At 43.5% G+C, this 15,781-nt stretch overlaps 1 long non-coding RNA gene across 1 annotated transcript in view; it reads right to left on the bottom strand.

The window, feature by feature from the left end:
* The window catches only part of LOC148517227 (uncharacterized), a 190,971-nt gene that overhangs the window by 68,648 nt on the left and 106,542 nt on the right, over positions 1–15,781 (bottom strand). The window contains exon 3 of the long non-coding RNA XR_015879311.1: positions 5,797–5,832. This is a non-coding gene — a long non-coding RNA (uncharacterized LOC148517227). The remainder of the gene's footprint in view (positions 1–5,796; positions 5,833–15,781) is intronic.

The following is a 15,781-nucleotide window of genomic DNA, read 5'->3' as shown; positions in this document are numbered from 1 at the left end:
GCAAAGCCGCACACAAGCCGTACAACAAGCCGCACACAAGCCGCACACAAGCAGCTTTGCAATTCCGACCTTGCTAAATTGCAAATGCAGTAGGAGGTGCGTGACAACTCATGCTGCATCTGCGATCCCAGCGCTGCAACCGATTTCGCAGGTCACAACCTGGGATCACCATTGCAACTATCGGTTGCGGAGTTGGACAGCGCCAGCCAGCTAAGTAAGCCTCAGCTTATGCATGCTGCCCGGTATGTGAGGCCAGAAATCGCCATCTGTGGATGCAGCCCCTGGCCTTGCCACTCCCGGAAAATGGGGGTGACACATCCCCATTTTTGGAGCTGCCCCCGCACTGCCCCATAAACACCTGCACCTATCAATCAGGCAGAGGCATATTCGGGCCAGTGTTCGATCACGCAGGACCCCTTCTACATATGCGCACATCCTGCGTATGCTGAATGAGGCTCTTCCTGTCAGCAGTCCTATTACTATATAAATACAATGGAGCAATCTATGAACCTGCTGCGATTTTCAATATATGCAAATGTACCTATTTTCCCAAACATGAAACTGTTTGTTTGATTATTTTTGATGGTGTGCAAGTGCTCAAAATGAAAAATGTGCGTACAAAATTAAACTCTTTAAAGCTTATCTGAATTCCAATGAGGAAATTCCCGAAGATGAGATGGATTCAGGGTTCAGTTGGTTGGAAGCCTTAGAGAAGGGGCTCGAATGAGCCAAATAGAATAAAATAATAAATAGTATAGTACCTGTACTTCACATATAGAAAGTATGGAAATATTAATAAGATTTGCGTACCAGATAGCACCAAAATATCAGCATGTAAATCATATACTCCTGGTGAGTCCTCCAATATCCTCTAGTGGCCCCAAAATTGTGTGTTGATAGGTAACAGGCTTTCAAGCAATCAACTAATAGGCATAACCAGCTGCCTTATCTTCAGCACTGTCCAATATATATACAGTATATATATATATATATATATATATATATACACACACATATATGCATATACACACACATGCACATATACACAGAATTTTATTTCATCCTTGCACGCACCCAGATTACATTTTGAAGTTCATGATGGAGGATAATTTGCTCGCAGACATGTTGCCTTAGATACCAGAAAACGTAAACTTGTTTGTAATCCATTTGGGGGGGCATGGATTAGTTGGATTTAGTGCATAGCAATACTTCTGCCATATACAGTACTACGTATACGGAGACAAGCTATGGAAAACTTCTGTAGGAAAAAGATATGTTACATGATATATATATTTCAATGCCACATAAAACAGGATGCCCTCATAAAGTATCTCCACTATTTATCACTATGTATATATTAATATCTTGACCTGGGTTGATTCAATGCACAGTGCATATGGATTTAAATTGTAATCCTCAAAATGGCCTTCTAACAAAACAAAGTTGTATACATACATACATAAAAAAAATGAAATATTCTACATTTCTTGTTAATTTTTTTAAATGTTACATTTTGCATAATTCTTCAAAAGGAGAATGTAGGACAAAAAAACCTATATAGCTCTCCTGTCATACTACAATAAGACCCAGGGGAGGTTTAGGAGAGGAATGGGCACCCCCTCTCTCACCGGCACATGAGCTGCATAGAATAGTGATTCCCAACCTAGGTCCTCAATAAACACTAACAGTCCTGGTTTTAGTGATATCCATGATTGTGCACAGATGGTTAAATCAATATAACTGAGGTACTAATTAAGTCACTTGTGCTTAAGTATGGCTATCCTTGAGGACCGTGGTTGGGAACCCCTGGCATAGACTCTAGCACCATGACAGACAGTGGCGTCACTGGGGTCGGTGACATCCAGTGCAACAATTAAAACTTTGTTATGCATGCCCGAAAAAGGGGCATGGCTTTGCAGCACACACCCGTTTCATCACTCTGGGGGCGTGACCAGCACTCCTGGAGATGCTGGGCTGCCCCCAGAGTCTCTCCCTGCACTGCCGGCTCCTCCTCCTCAGTGACCTGGAGCACAATAACATCACAGCGCAAGGCCCGGCCCCTGGTCATTGTGGAACAGACAGCATTTTGGTGTCAACCCCTCGGAGGTTGACACCCTGTGTGGCCGCATCCCATGCTAGTGATGATACTGATGTCAGAGTATACTGTGCATGTGCAGACACTGGCGCCATTTTCCCAGTGATTATCTACTGCACATAGGCAGATCTTTGGAAGAATGGCATCCAAGTGATTTCCCTGGTGATTACAGCGGCATCTGTGGAGAGGTAAGTGTAGGTTATGGGTACAGGATGTGCACCTAATATAGGCCCAGAAGACATTTTACACTATTCTATAATTAGCTTATTACATGATTGCCTCATGTGTCTGCACACATGTTATTCATCTGCTCACCTGGCACTTTTAGCGCTTACAATGTTTCTGTCTGTTCTGTGTATGTCTGAAAATTTCCAATGAAAAATCTATTTTGACTCCTAGATACTGTACAACTCTACTGGGAATATAAACTTCCCAAATTCTGTAGTAGTAAACATGACGAAGGGACTCTGGGCTTTTTCAAGCGCTGGACTCCATATTTCACAGCAGAACACTCAAGTGGTTGTTAAACTGTATAACCTTAATAACCTGCAATTACAATTAATGTACTTAAAAAATATACTGTTCTGTTATAATCCTAACTCTCAGAATCAAGATTTTAATTTTGAGAAATAAAAATCAGCAACTTTTGCTAGTTGACAATAAATCTGAATCTAGTGCTTGAAAGATACATTCTCATGCCTGAAAGATAGCCCTTAACGGGATGTAGTCAGTGTCCCGGCACGCGGTGTAAATACCAGCGCCGGAATCCCGGCTCCAGTATCCCGGCCGCCGGCATCACGTAGGTAAGTATCGGAGGTTAGGTTTAGGGGTTAGGCACTAGGGGGAGGGTTAGAGTTAGGCACTAAGGGGTGAGAGTTAGGTTTAGGGTGCGGAGAGGGGGAGGTTAGGTTTAGGCACTAGGGGGGTTGTTAGGTTTAGGCACCGGGAGAGTGGGTTAGGGTAGGGTTTAGTGGTAGTATACTTACCTATGGGTGCCGGGACTCTAACTGTCGTGATGCCGCTGTCGGTTTTCTGACCGGCGGCATCTCAACCGCCAGGAATCCATACCTGACCCGCCGTTAACATCTACTTATTTACTTCATGTATTATTATTTAAGTAGGTTAAAAAGAGTTAGGAGGAAGTCCAGCTAAAGGGGGCACACTTACACCTGACACGCCTTCCGATGGCGGAAGCGCAGTCTCATGATATTTATTGAGGAAAAACCCCAGGGAAGTATGGGGAGGGAATTCTCAGGGACAGAGCTTCCTCGCAAGCTCTGTCCTTGTGTGTGAATTTTAATACATACATGTGATATTTCCTAAATCCGCAAATTTAGGCGAAACTATCACACCACAACCACATTTTAAATGTGAATTGAATAAAATGTTCCTACAGTAATTCTGTGTATTTGTTTTATCCCCAATGACAATATGAAACAAATACATTGAAACGTTGGAGCGTCTTGTTTGGGATTCAGTATGACTTACCGCCGGCCACATGGCCGGTGGTTCAAATCCCGACAGCGGCAGCCCGACAAGGATGAAAATCCCGATCGCCCCAAGGTAAGTATTCACTAACCTATTCTACCCCCTAACCCTCCCTTAGGAGTGCCTAACCCTATCCTCCCCCTCTAAGTGCCTAAACCTAACCCCTCCTTCCCCGCTGTCTAAACCTAACCTCCCGGGGGAGTGCCTAACCCTAAGTCCCCCCCAGGAACCCTAAACCTAACCCTCCCCCCCCCCCGCGGCTGTCCGGCCAGTCGCCCAGCTTACCTTCGATCGGTAAGCCGGGTGTCAGTCTCCCGGTGTAGGGAAAATGACAGGCATCGGGATTTCGACTCATGTCATTTAACCCTTGCTGGGATTATACAGTCGGGAAGCCAGCGGTGGGGATTCTGTCCATCGGCTTCCCGACTGTTTCCCCTTGTTTGCCTGCTAGTATTACTTAGAGAGACCTGTGTGTCACTGCTACCTTGTGGTATTTAGTCCTCCATCCTCAGGACAGGACCCTAAGGAGTGCACCGGGCAAAATACTGAGTCACTGGGTTAATATTATATATATATAGCACTAAGAATAGGGTCGTTAGAAGATCTACTGGATCCCATCTCAGTTTAGTTGCAGTACCCACTGAGTTCCACTGTCGCTGCTGTTGCAATCTCTGTTGCTCCTTTACTCCTTTAATGATATCTACAACCTCCCAGGAGCAAGCATGAGTGCAAACAAACACACCAAGGTACAAAGCTACACCGTGCTGATGGACAACCTCAGAATTGCACTTGCAACACACAAGCGAAACGGTTTCCAAAAATCAGAATATGCTACAGCTTTTGTTATTCATATTTGTCATGCACCAAGCAACATATCAGTGATTTAGGGCTCAATGCATCATGTTAATTATCACTTGAACTCGCCGCAAGCGCTGGAGCAATTTATCATTGCTCCGGAACGGAGACAGCTGATCCGAAAAAATCAGCTGTCTCCCAGATTTTTTTTCACTGCTCCTTCCAAAAGGATCCCTTTTCGCGACCCGGGACTCGTAGCGGGAGAACTCGCCATCTGAAGATATTGTATTTTCAGCGCATTATGAATTCTGTCCCCATACTAGTGTATGGGGACAGGGGCCCATTCCGGTAAGCAGGAGATATCTGTGATTTTTCCTGCATTACCCCTTTGATGAATGGCCCGAAAACTTTTGTAGAAATAAAATGATGATGAATATAGTCCTTATAAATAATCTTCTGTAACTGTGTGTGTGTGGGTACGTGTGCATGCATGTGTATGTATGGGATGTAGTCATGCGACCGGCGGACACAGTCCCGACAGCGGAATGCCGGCTAGGAATTTATGATAGGCGTCGAAATACTGACGCTTATCATAATCCCAACGCCGGAACACCGAGGGCGACATCCCGAGCGAAGGTAAATCCGGGGCACCCTTAGCGTTAGCCGCGGGGGGGGGGGGGGGGGGGCTAGGATTAGGGAGTCTAGCAGAGTTAGGTTTTGGGGTACGGGGAGATTAGGGTTAGGCTCCCCTAGGGGGGGAGGGTTAGGCACTCCCAGGGGGAGGTTAGGGTTAGGCACAAGGGGAAGGTTAGGGTTAGGCACCACTAAGGGAGGGTTAGGGGGGGACAGGGGAGGTTAGGGTACTTACCTGCCTCTGTCGGGATCTTGATCCTGTCGGGCATCCGCTTTCAGGATTTCAACCGCTCATTCCGTATGTGTGTATATATATATATATATATATATATACATACATAGAGTATATACTATTTATTATTATCATCATCATACCATGCAATATTTCATAAGCGCATTACATATTCTCTGTGGTTGCTATACTTTGGATGGAAAGCCTCTGTACTGTCAGAAGACATATTTGGTGAAGCTATAAAATACAGCCTTCAATGTCAAAAGTTGGATGAAACGTAAATCACCTTAATATATTAAAAGAAATCTGCTACTTTCAGTTGCTGTACACAAGGCTTGCACATGTCAGTTTAGATTTATTAATCTCTTAAATTGTCATTTTCAGCCCAGCTTCTGGACAAACTTAATATCAGCAATAAAATTACAGATGTCCTTATTTTTCTTGGTCAACTCGGAAGCCCAGCTGTCTTCTGTTACAGATTCAAAACAGGACTTTGGTCTGCCAATAACCGCGCAATAAAAAACTGTAACAGACAAAGCAATACGGGACTTACCTGGGATAATTTTTGGAAGTCGTCTCTGAGCAAACTCTAGTGGAGAAGAAAAAAAAATGAAAGAAAAGTCAATAAATAGATTTACCAACAAACTTTAGAATGGGTACACAAACTGATAAGGCCTGACGGGACTTATATAGTCTGACAACTGGATACACACCGGTTGTCTGAGCATGCTATAAAATAACACATTTAAAACAGTTAATTTTTCACCAGGGAATGAGAATGGAATCATTAAAATTTAATGATGAAGTATATAAATTCCATCAGTAAAACAGACATGTGGTTTAAAGAAAATCTGCCTTGACAAGTCTGAAAATAAATGACTAGCTTAATAATTTTACCACATATGAGTAGATGTTAAACTATACCTGTCACCTATGCACCCTGGGCAGCCATTTTGAACTGAACAAATATTCTTGAACAAGGAGTCCATCAACTGAATAGCAACCAGTTAAATCACTGACACCGGCCCCTGCTTATTAATATATTGAGTGATTGAATGGACAGTCATATCCACCACTAAGGTAAAATTGATATTACATAACTTAGCTACAGTACTATGGAAAACAAACAGCAAACATTTGAATGTTTCTACATAGTCGACATAACCAAAAAATATGGTTTGTACATTAACTTTTCACACGTTTCTGATGATGTACTTACAACAAATTACTGATGTTAAAGAATATTTTTCATATGTTGTGATGATAGATAAACCATGTTAGGTTAGTTACCCACGCGTTGAAAGCAGATGTCTAAATAAAATTCATTCAATTCTTTGAATCCATAGTAATTTTACAATTGTACTTTCATATTCGAGAGTTATGGGTGCTTTTTGTGGACACTGCTTGTTTCAATTCAGTGTGGTCAAAGCAAGTCCCCGCACTTGAAAAATGAATCAGCTTTTCACTGTATTTCTCCAATTCATGCCATACTTGCCGACTTTTTAAATCTCCTCTCCGGGAGCAGGGGGTGGGGCCGGGCTCCTATGTCACTAGCCCCGCCCCTGTCATGGCAGACTGCCACAAATCGTGGGACTGCAATGAAAGGGCGGGTCTAAATTTTGCTTTTTGCGTCACTTAGCCCCGCCCTCTTCAAACGGAGCCACAATACCCATCAATTATCTCCCCATACTGCCCACTTTACTAGGAAGTGGGTGGGATGCGGGAGGTCTGGACACTCTTCCCCGAGTTGCCCCCCTGTGGGGGGCAACTCGAAAATCTGGGAGCCTCCAGCAAATTACAGGAGAGTAGATAAGTTTGATTCATGCCAATGTCCTATTCACTGCAATATGACTCATGCCAATGTCCCATCCATCGCAATAGCCCGTACTTGTTAGTGGAGTTATAAATCAGATGCAATGTGGCTTATTTACTTGTTGCTGGTGGAGCCAAATTTACTAACTTATGATAATGCACGCAACCCTATGGCTTCAGGTGGGAAGCAGCACCACCCACTGTTTTTCCTTCTACAGCCGGATCCACCATCACTAGTATCAGCACTTGCACCTGACCAATGCTAGGGTGCAAGAGATCCATCAGAAGAATGCTTCTCATTCCTTGTACACGCAACTCAGGATAGCACGGAACTACACACCCATAACACTCCCATGAGACAGATCTCTAGCGTACAACCGCAGCGTTACCACCCAGTAGCTATGCTGAACGCCCACTTTACTCAATGAGAGATCCAGCCGACAAAGAATCATCCGAAATTTGTTTCTGAACACAAGCAGTATAAAGAGGGGTCTATTTACTAAGCCTTGGATGGAGGTAAAGTCGACGGAGAAAAGGTGCCAGCCAACCAGCTCCTAACTGTCATTTTTCAAACACAACCCGTGACATAAAAAATGCAACATTAGTCTGATCTCCAAGTGCATTACAAAACATAGAAAGATAATTATACTTTCAAAGCTCTTTGATAAAGCCTCCAATAAGGAAGCGAAACGCGTCAGTGGACTTGGTGTTGCCACTGGATTACCATTTTGGAGTGACCGCTAACATCAAAATAACTTCTTCACTATCCATTATGAACTGGAGATCCGCGGACCGGAGGGACTGCTCACCCATATCTTTTGCTACCTGTGGCAGTCACAAGCTGACTTAAAATACCTTTGCCCGTAGAATCACCTGTTACTTTGGAAATTCGGCTGTGGCTGTAGCATCACAGCTTTCCAAGGTGAAGCTCTGTACTGCAGGTCTGGAGACCAGAGAGCAGACTTTTGTTTTCTCCTTACGGATGACGTGGTGAGCTCCCCATGCGGACAATTTGTACATGTGCATAAACTTATTCAGCACGGATAGTCTAGAGGAGGATTTCTTAGGTCACGCAATACACAGGAACTATATCCAAGTGGTTTGCTATTATTAAATCTGTTGCTAACAATAGGAGACGAATCTATATGAAGTTTTGTTTTAATGTTATTGCTGCTATTGTTACTTTTTTATATATATATTATAAATTGATTTATTAACTAAATTGATTGGCGTCTTGATCATTCATTCTACCATATCCAATTACCCACACCGCACACCCTGCACCCATCGCATACTTACCTCTCCGGAGTCCCACGTCGGAGTGGGGGTCCGGCGCTGTAAAAACTACTGGAAAATGTCCGCCACGGCCATTTTCCCGTCATTTGCGCATGCGCAGCACAGGGAAAATGGCCACCATGGCCATTTTCCCGGTGACCTGTGCATACTCTATAGACTCTGGGTGCACTCTAGTGCCCAGGGTCTATAACTCCGGCGCTGGCCACGCACAGCACAGTGCGCAGCCGGCCGCCGGACAGAGAGGAGGGGGCCCGTGTTGGAGACTACACACGGGCCCCCTCCTCTCTAGAAACGCCCCTGCTTCTGTACATTTCTGATTAGCACCTGCTAAGTGTGTTTTTGTCATTACCATATACAACATTATTTACAATACGAGACCAACATCCAACATTCATTGCAATACACAGAAAGAGCTTGAGTCCATCTGAAAAGACAGCAAACTACTTATCCCAAGTTCACTTTGTCAGTTCCTGGAACACTGCCAGTCTCCATTGTAGTCCTTCCTCTAATAAGGATGTATTCATCAACAGTACAAACTCTGCCCGACATTATAATGACCTCGGCAGCAGGCTTTGTGATAGTCACCTGCTCTCCAATCTGCCATGAACTCATCTGCTGATACCTTCATTGTTTCTTTAAAACATTCTAAAAATATTTAGACTGCGGCATGTGGGAGGTCTATAGCACTGTAGTGAGCAGCGTTTAAATTTAGCTGAAACTAAGCCAGGACAAACAAATGTTCTTTCATCCGTTGGGACCCGTTCATCAGTATAACTTACTCAACTGCATTTTCTCATTTTATATATATATATATATATATATATATATTTACATGTGAGAACATTATCAAGATTCATGACGGTCAGACTCCAGTTAGTTAATGCTATTCATTCTAGTAATTTATAGGTGTAAAACTGGAGTATGCAAAAATGTTTAAAACCACACAGGAGTACAGTGAATGAAATAAACGAGTAGTCAGTTGTGGTCCCAATGAACAGCGCAGCACGATCATCTCATAGCTTAACGAATGCTACAGCCTATTTCCGCTACATTCGGATTATGGGGCCCATACATACATATGACATGGATTGCCCCAATTACCTGTACTGCCTAGGCCAGGGTCGTGGAAATTAAACATGTTGAAAAATCTGGATTCCTCAATCCGGCAAATGGTCAGAATCACCGAATCTGGGATTTTTGTTATATGTTGAATTTTCCCGAACCACCGGCAGATCTCCGATCATTGACGCCAAACAACGGATAAGAGGATTAGATTGGATTGACAGAACGGGGAATTAGGGCTGCATTAGCCAAGCAGTAGAAAGTTATGCTAGGACTTGCAGGTTCCTGCCTTCCAATATGTACACCTGGAAATATAGGGCACCAAGACAAAACACTGATCCACCCAACAATGCCTGCACCAGACCTACATCCAGCCTAACCACACCTATTTATCTAATAGCTGGATTTGCCCCTAAATCACACATAACCACATTCCCTCTGAGATGCAGAATGCAATTTTGGGGCACGGGGATAATCTCTGCATTAGAACCCCCGCCCCACTCACACTCTTCCTAAGTTAATAACATTCCCACTAACAATCTAACGTGTTTCTGTATATTTTTACAATTTATCATGCTCAAGTTGACATACAATACCTTTTAAAATAACGATCCAATGCAAAAGAAATTACATTTTAGTCATTTTCTTCCTTGGTTTGTTTCTTGAGGCTGCTTATTAATTATTATTAGTTCTGTAAATTTTCTACAATGTTATGTGACTACAATGGCAACCACGGTCTCATGGCACAAGATATAGTGAGCAGAGGCAGAGGTACTTTGGCAAGCCCCTCTGAGTTCTGTTTTTAATGTGATATTCTCCGTCCCTTTCTCTCCCCTCTGCCATCACATGACATGTTGAGAGCCTGTGTATGTAACGCAAGACCAACTATGTCTATGTCTGATAGCCATAAAAGCTTGTTTTCTCAAAAAAAATTTTGAAAGAGGAGAGAATGATTTGTAGGATTGCTAAGAAAAATCAGATGCATTCTTGACATGTGTTTCATTTGCTATTTGCAGGAGGGTTGGAAGATGTGGCACTGCCATAACCTGTGGAGTCCACCTGAGTAAGTACCACGTCCCCATTGAGAAGCAACCACATCCTAATTCTGCTTTGGAAACCTCAGGTATTGGGAGGTATGGAAAAGTTGAAAGGAGTCAGCAGGATCGGACTGGCCCACAGGTGTACAGGGGGAATCCCTGATGGTCAACACTACTTCTTCTAGGGGTCAGTAACTTGGTGGAGCAGGATCATTAATGAACTTGGGCACTTGGTTTGTTTATATAGAAACTACACCAAGATTAGCCCTCCTGCCAATCAATGTGGATGGTCCAGACACACCCCTCCCCCCCTTATAAAGGGGCCCTGTTCTTTGCATGTCCTCTCTAATGTTTGGCCAAGTCCCTCTGTGGTGGCTGATCAGTTATCACACCCCATCTGGTGGCATCACACCCCCACACTACGTAAGCAAGGGCCACTATCACTGCATTACCTGGTGGGCCCTTTATGCCCCTGTCTAACATTGGCAGTCAGTAAAAATCTTGCAACCACATTTACGAAAATGTCCAAAAAATAACCAATCCAATAAATATCAGACATATCATACTGTAGTTGGCTTTAAAATTCTGACTGTGCAGTTGCTGGTGTCATATTTTATGAAATTGGATACCAGCAACCAGCACAGAAACTGGGTGTTATGGCGCATGGCACCGGCCACAAGCGCATGACTTCTTGCCGGGGGGGGGGGGGGGGGGGGCGGAGCTGCTAGCATAGCATCCGGAAAAACAGCAGTGCCCAGATGCTCCAGGGGGCTATATAGGCTGTGGTGTCCATGTCTGGACCTCCACTATACTTTTGCCAGTTCGGCAAATGGGTGTTCTTTATCAAGTATAATGTTTGAGAAAGTATAAACATAATTTTCTCATTTGGAAAAGATATCTATTAATAGGAAAAGTCTCCGGCTGAGGAATCCCATGGCAAACTCTGCAGTTTGCTGTAATATGCACCAACCTCATATGACATACAGAGCTGTTTTCTCTGTTAACTTCAAAGAGACACCAGATACAGAAGATGATTCAGGAAGTGCTGAAGAGAACATTGCACTCAGAAGCGATAGTAACTGCTATTTAAATACTGGCTAGTACCATCCGGAACAGTACATGATGATACTCCATGTCTGCACTGGATAAACTCCTCTGAGATTCTTGTCTGAGCTCTATGACGCCAAAGCCGCACTTAATACATTAATACTTAGAATGTAGTTGCTGGACGGTTTGAGAGCACACCAGGATGGGTCAAAGTTTTAATGTTATAATGCCATAACCCCTCAGCTATGGAATTTCACATAAATTGAACAATAAAAAAATGTTTATTTACATTGAAGAATTTGTTGCAGAAGTTTTCCACATACAGAATTCTTTCATTTATTGGTTTATATTTATACATGGCTTCCAACAACTTTTAGGGCCTGATTCACAACAGGATTTGTGCCCATTTCTAAATCAGGTCCTTAGTACATCCATTTTTTTTTAGACTGTATTTGAATTAGCGCAGAGGTTGTTGATTTTTTCGTTGCTCTGGGATCACGCATATCCATTTAGTAATTTCTCTGCTAAATCATTATCTCCTTTTCAACATTTCTCTGGAGGGCAAATGAAAATAGCTGCTGGACACATACACAGTCTGTCTGTGCAGGCTCACAGCTCTTAGCATGTCATGTGATGGCAATGAGGGGAGATGGATGATTTTACAGTGCTGATAGAGCTCAGAGAGTCATTGCAAAGACTCTTTGCTCACTACATCATGTGCCATTGGTGGTTGCTATATGACTGTGGTTGCTATGGTAGTCAAGAAGCATGCATTGTTAATAGCAATCTGGGAAAAAGTGGGAAAATTGCAAATATTGTATCACCATTTTGCAACACTGATTTATATTTAATATATATGTATTTACCCCTCATTTTTTTCATGGGATTGCTACTTTAACATTAGCGTATGTCAAATGATATATATTACTGAGCTTATTTATTTATTACCAGTTATTTAAATAGCGCATACACATATTACGCAGCGCTTTACAGAGAATATTTGGCCAGTCACATCAGTCCCTGCCCCAGTGGAGCTTACAATCTATATTCCCTATCACATGTACATGCACACACATACACACTAGGGGTAATTTTTGCTGGGAACCAATTAATCTACCAGTATATTTTTGGAGTGTGGGAGGAAACCGGAGTACCTGGAGGAAACCCACTCAATCACAGGGAGAATATAGAAACTCCACACAGTTAGGGCCGTGGTGGGAATCGAACCCATGACACAGGAATAGGAGAGTGACAAAGACACATCCAGACACAGGATGGTTGTAGAGAGACATACAAGGACAGAAGAGTGACAAAGAGATACTTACAGAGAAAGTAGGGTTGCAGAGAGACACATAAAGACACAGTAGAGTGAAATAGAGACAAGTGCTGTTATAATTTTATTAAGTAATTATTACAAACTATGATCTAGATCAGTATCATTTTACGGAAATTATGTACAGTAAGTTAATTAAAGATACCTAAAGGTGACCCCCCATATACCATCTTGTGCTCTGCTAATCCCATCCTGCTACATTTTACTATGTTTTGCTAGCCCTATTGTGTATATATGCATTTACACTGTATATTGCATTTCATAAGTTACTGTATAGTGATATGGTGGTATGAGAGTGCAGCTGTTCTGTGCACACTGCCTCAGAGTTTGAGCCTAGTGCAAATGTGCTATGGCTCTGGCGCATATTTAGGGGCATGAGGTGGCTCTGAGACATGTAATGGGTATGGGGGGCTCTGGGGCATATAAGGGGCACTGAGGCATCTAAGGAGCATGAGGGGGCACTGAGACATATAAGGGGCATGAGGGGAGTCTGATGGCATATAGTTGTAGAGCAGATGGCATATTACAGGGCCTGAAATCTGAGAAAAAAAGGTGTAACCCTACTGCATTTTTGGCTATACCCCTTGTCGTGCCCCCTGTCCTGAAATCTAAAAATGGAAACAACAGTTTTACGGGTTATTTGCCTTCATAAAGTCCTACAGGCAATGCAACAGAGAACCCTTTCATATGTTGTTCAACATTGGTATTTTGATTGGTAGTTCAACATAAATCCTTGTAAAAGTAATATTTTGGTACTGGCTAATCCTGAATAATAAATATGCATGTCACTTTGCAAATGCCCATCTGAACAACGGCACTTATGACTGACTGAAACCCCACTTGAGATGAGCATATTATGGTAAATTATGAATTAACCTGCAGAGTTGAGAGGTGATGCTGTTTGAGAACTAACTTTATACAGTATAAATCAATTTAATTTGTGGCCACTATTATCTTCATGCAATTATCTTAAAATACTTCACCTTGATCCTTGTTCTAATGTGAATTAATTATAATGCAGATTGCTGTGATAGCACTGTTGGATGCTTGAATTAATAATAACAAAGCAAATCAGCTGCAAGGCGAAAGAAAGGTTTAGCAAACATTGAAGTTACCATTATTCGAATGAAGTAAAAGGACAAACATGAACGTTACCTATTCATAGAACTCGTTTGCAGAACCTCTGGTAATATTACCTGTTACCTGCAAGCTAATAACTTTTGTAAACTTGCTGGCTGACAGTGCCGTCTCACATCCGCCACTTACGTACAAAGACGCATTATCTGTCACCCTCGATCTTCTGAGCAACCCTGTAGTCGCTCAAAATGTCCTTTGCAAGTGAGCCCCTGGAGACTTTACCACTGCATATGAATTTGCATTCGCAGGCTGAGACACCCCTCCAAAACGGTCTTGGTGTGCTTGTGTTTGCCTCAACCCCCCCTCCTCCCCTGTAACCTCCCACAAATGCACGCTGACTGTTAATCATACTGTGTCGAACTCCTCATTGCGACCGCGGTCGGTAATATAACTTGGAGCATGCGCAGTGTGACTTATGCACATGTGCGGCAGAAAAAAAATGCTCAGATCCGCAAACATCGGCTTTGCGTGCACCCTCTAAATCAATTTTGCTTAAAGTCTATTGGCCTGATTCAGAGCTGAACGCTCTGACCAGAGCGCTCGCTCTGAATCAGGGCCCTCCTCCATGAAAATGGAGCGGCCTCCTGGCCGCTCGTATAGCTGTGGGTGACCACCCACAGCATATGCGAGCGGCCAAAAAGATGGTCGCGATGGTCTTGACCGTCGCGACCATCGGACTTGCGACGGAGACCTTGCAGTAGGGTCTCCCTGCCACAAGCCCTGGAGTGATTTGGGCTCTATCAGAGCCAAAATCACTCCCACTGACATCACTAGTGATGTCAGTGGGGCCGGCTTCAGACGGTAGGCGTTCCCATGGGAACGCCTCCGTCTGGCAGGCACGCCCCCGGCACGCCAATCAACATCGACAGCACGCCCCCTTTGGTGCAAGACCCGGAGCGATGGAAAGCCCGTCGCTCCCTGGGTCTCGCGCATGCGCACGATGGAGCTCCCTCCGTCGTGCGCATGCGCAGTGGGGAACATCGACCCGCTTGCGAGCGTACTGCCGCTCGCGAGCGGGTCTGAATGACCCCCTATGTTTTTAAATTCATATCCTCCAATTGATAGAATGATTTCCAAGCATTTCACTCTGGTCCTCATAGGGAAGCGAGTGGATTGTGTAAGCACAGGCCATTATTCCTACTTCTGTCATTGCTGCAGGGAACATCACTTAAGCGCTGTATTGTTATCACAATGTATATATTCAATAAGGGCATACAAAAAACATAAAAAATAAAACAGTGTAATATTATCTTATATAATCCAACCTTAGTGATGATTCACAAAAATAAAAAGAAAAGTGTCTTCAATATTTTTCTCACAAAGAGAAATGAAAAGATCGTAGAGCATCCAAACAACCAATATATCGCATATCTACTCTCCAAATGATAATGATATACAGTATCCATATGCAGAAGACAGGTAAAAATACTTAGTGCAATACAGTCTGTCAGTGGCGTAAGTTCATCCCAGACGCCCGGAGGCAAGTTATAATTCGGTGCCCCTCGTTACAGCCCTGACACTGTAATGTAGTAATTCGCATGCAGACAGGCTATAGATAGATGAAGGCAGCAGCTGATGTCTGACACGGAGCTCTCCACTAGTGTATGGTGGCTTCTCAGGTGCCGGGAAGGGGTGCCATGTATTGGGCGGCCATGATGATACACTCCGGGTACATAGTTACAGCCCTAAGTGGGGTGAATATGTCGTTGACAATGGAGGAAGTGCCCCCTTCAGAGCTGGAGCCCGGCGGCAGGTGCCTCCATTGTCTCCCATAGTTCTGCCCCTGCAGTCAGTAGTGTTTATATTGATTTCAT

Source organism: Taudactylus pleione, unplaced genomic scaffold, assembly GCF_031769625.1.
Source record: "Taudactylus pleione unplaced genomic scaffold, aTauple2 ptg000225l, whole genome shotgun sequence".
NCBI lineage: Eukaryota > Metazoa > Chordata > Amphibia > Anura > Myobatrachidae > Taudactylus > Taudactylus pleione.
The sequence above is the reverse complement of the archived record's forward strand: the minus strand, read 5'-3'. Positions and strand labels throughout refer to the sequence as shown.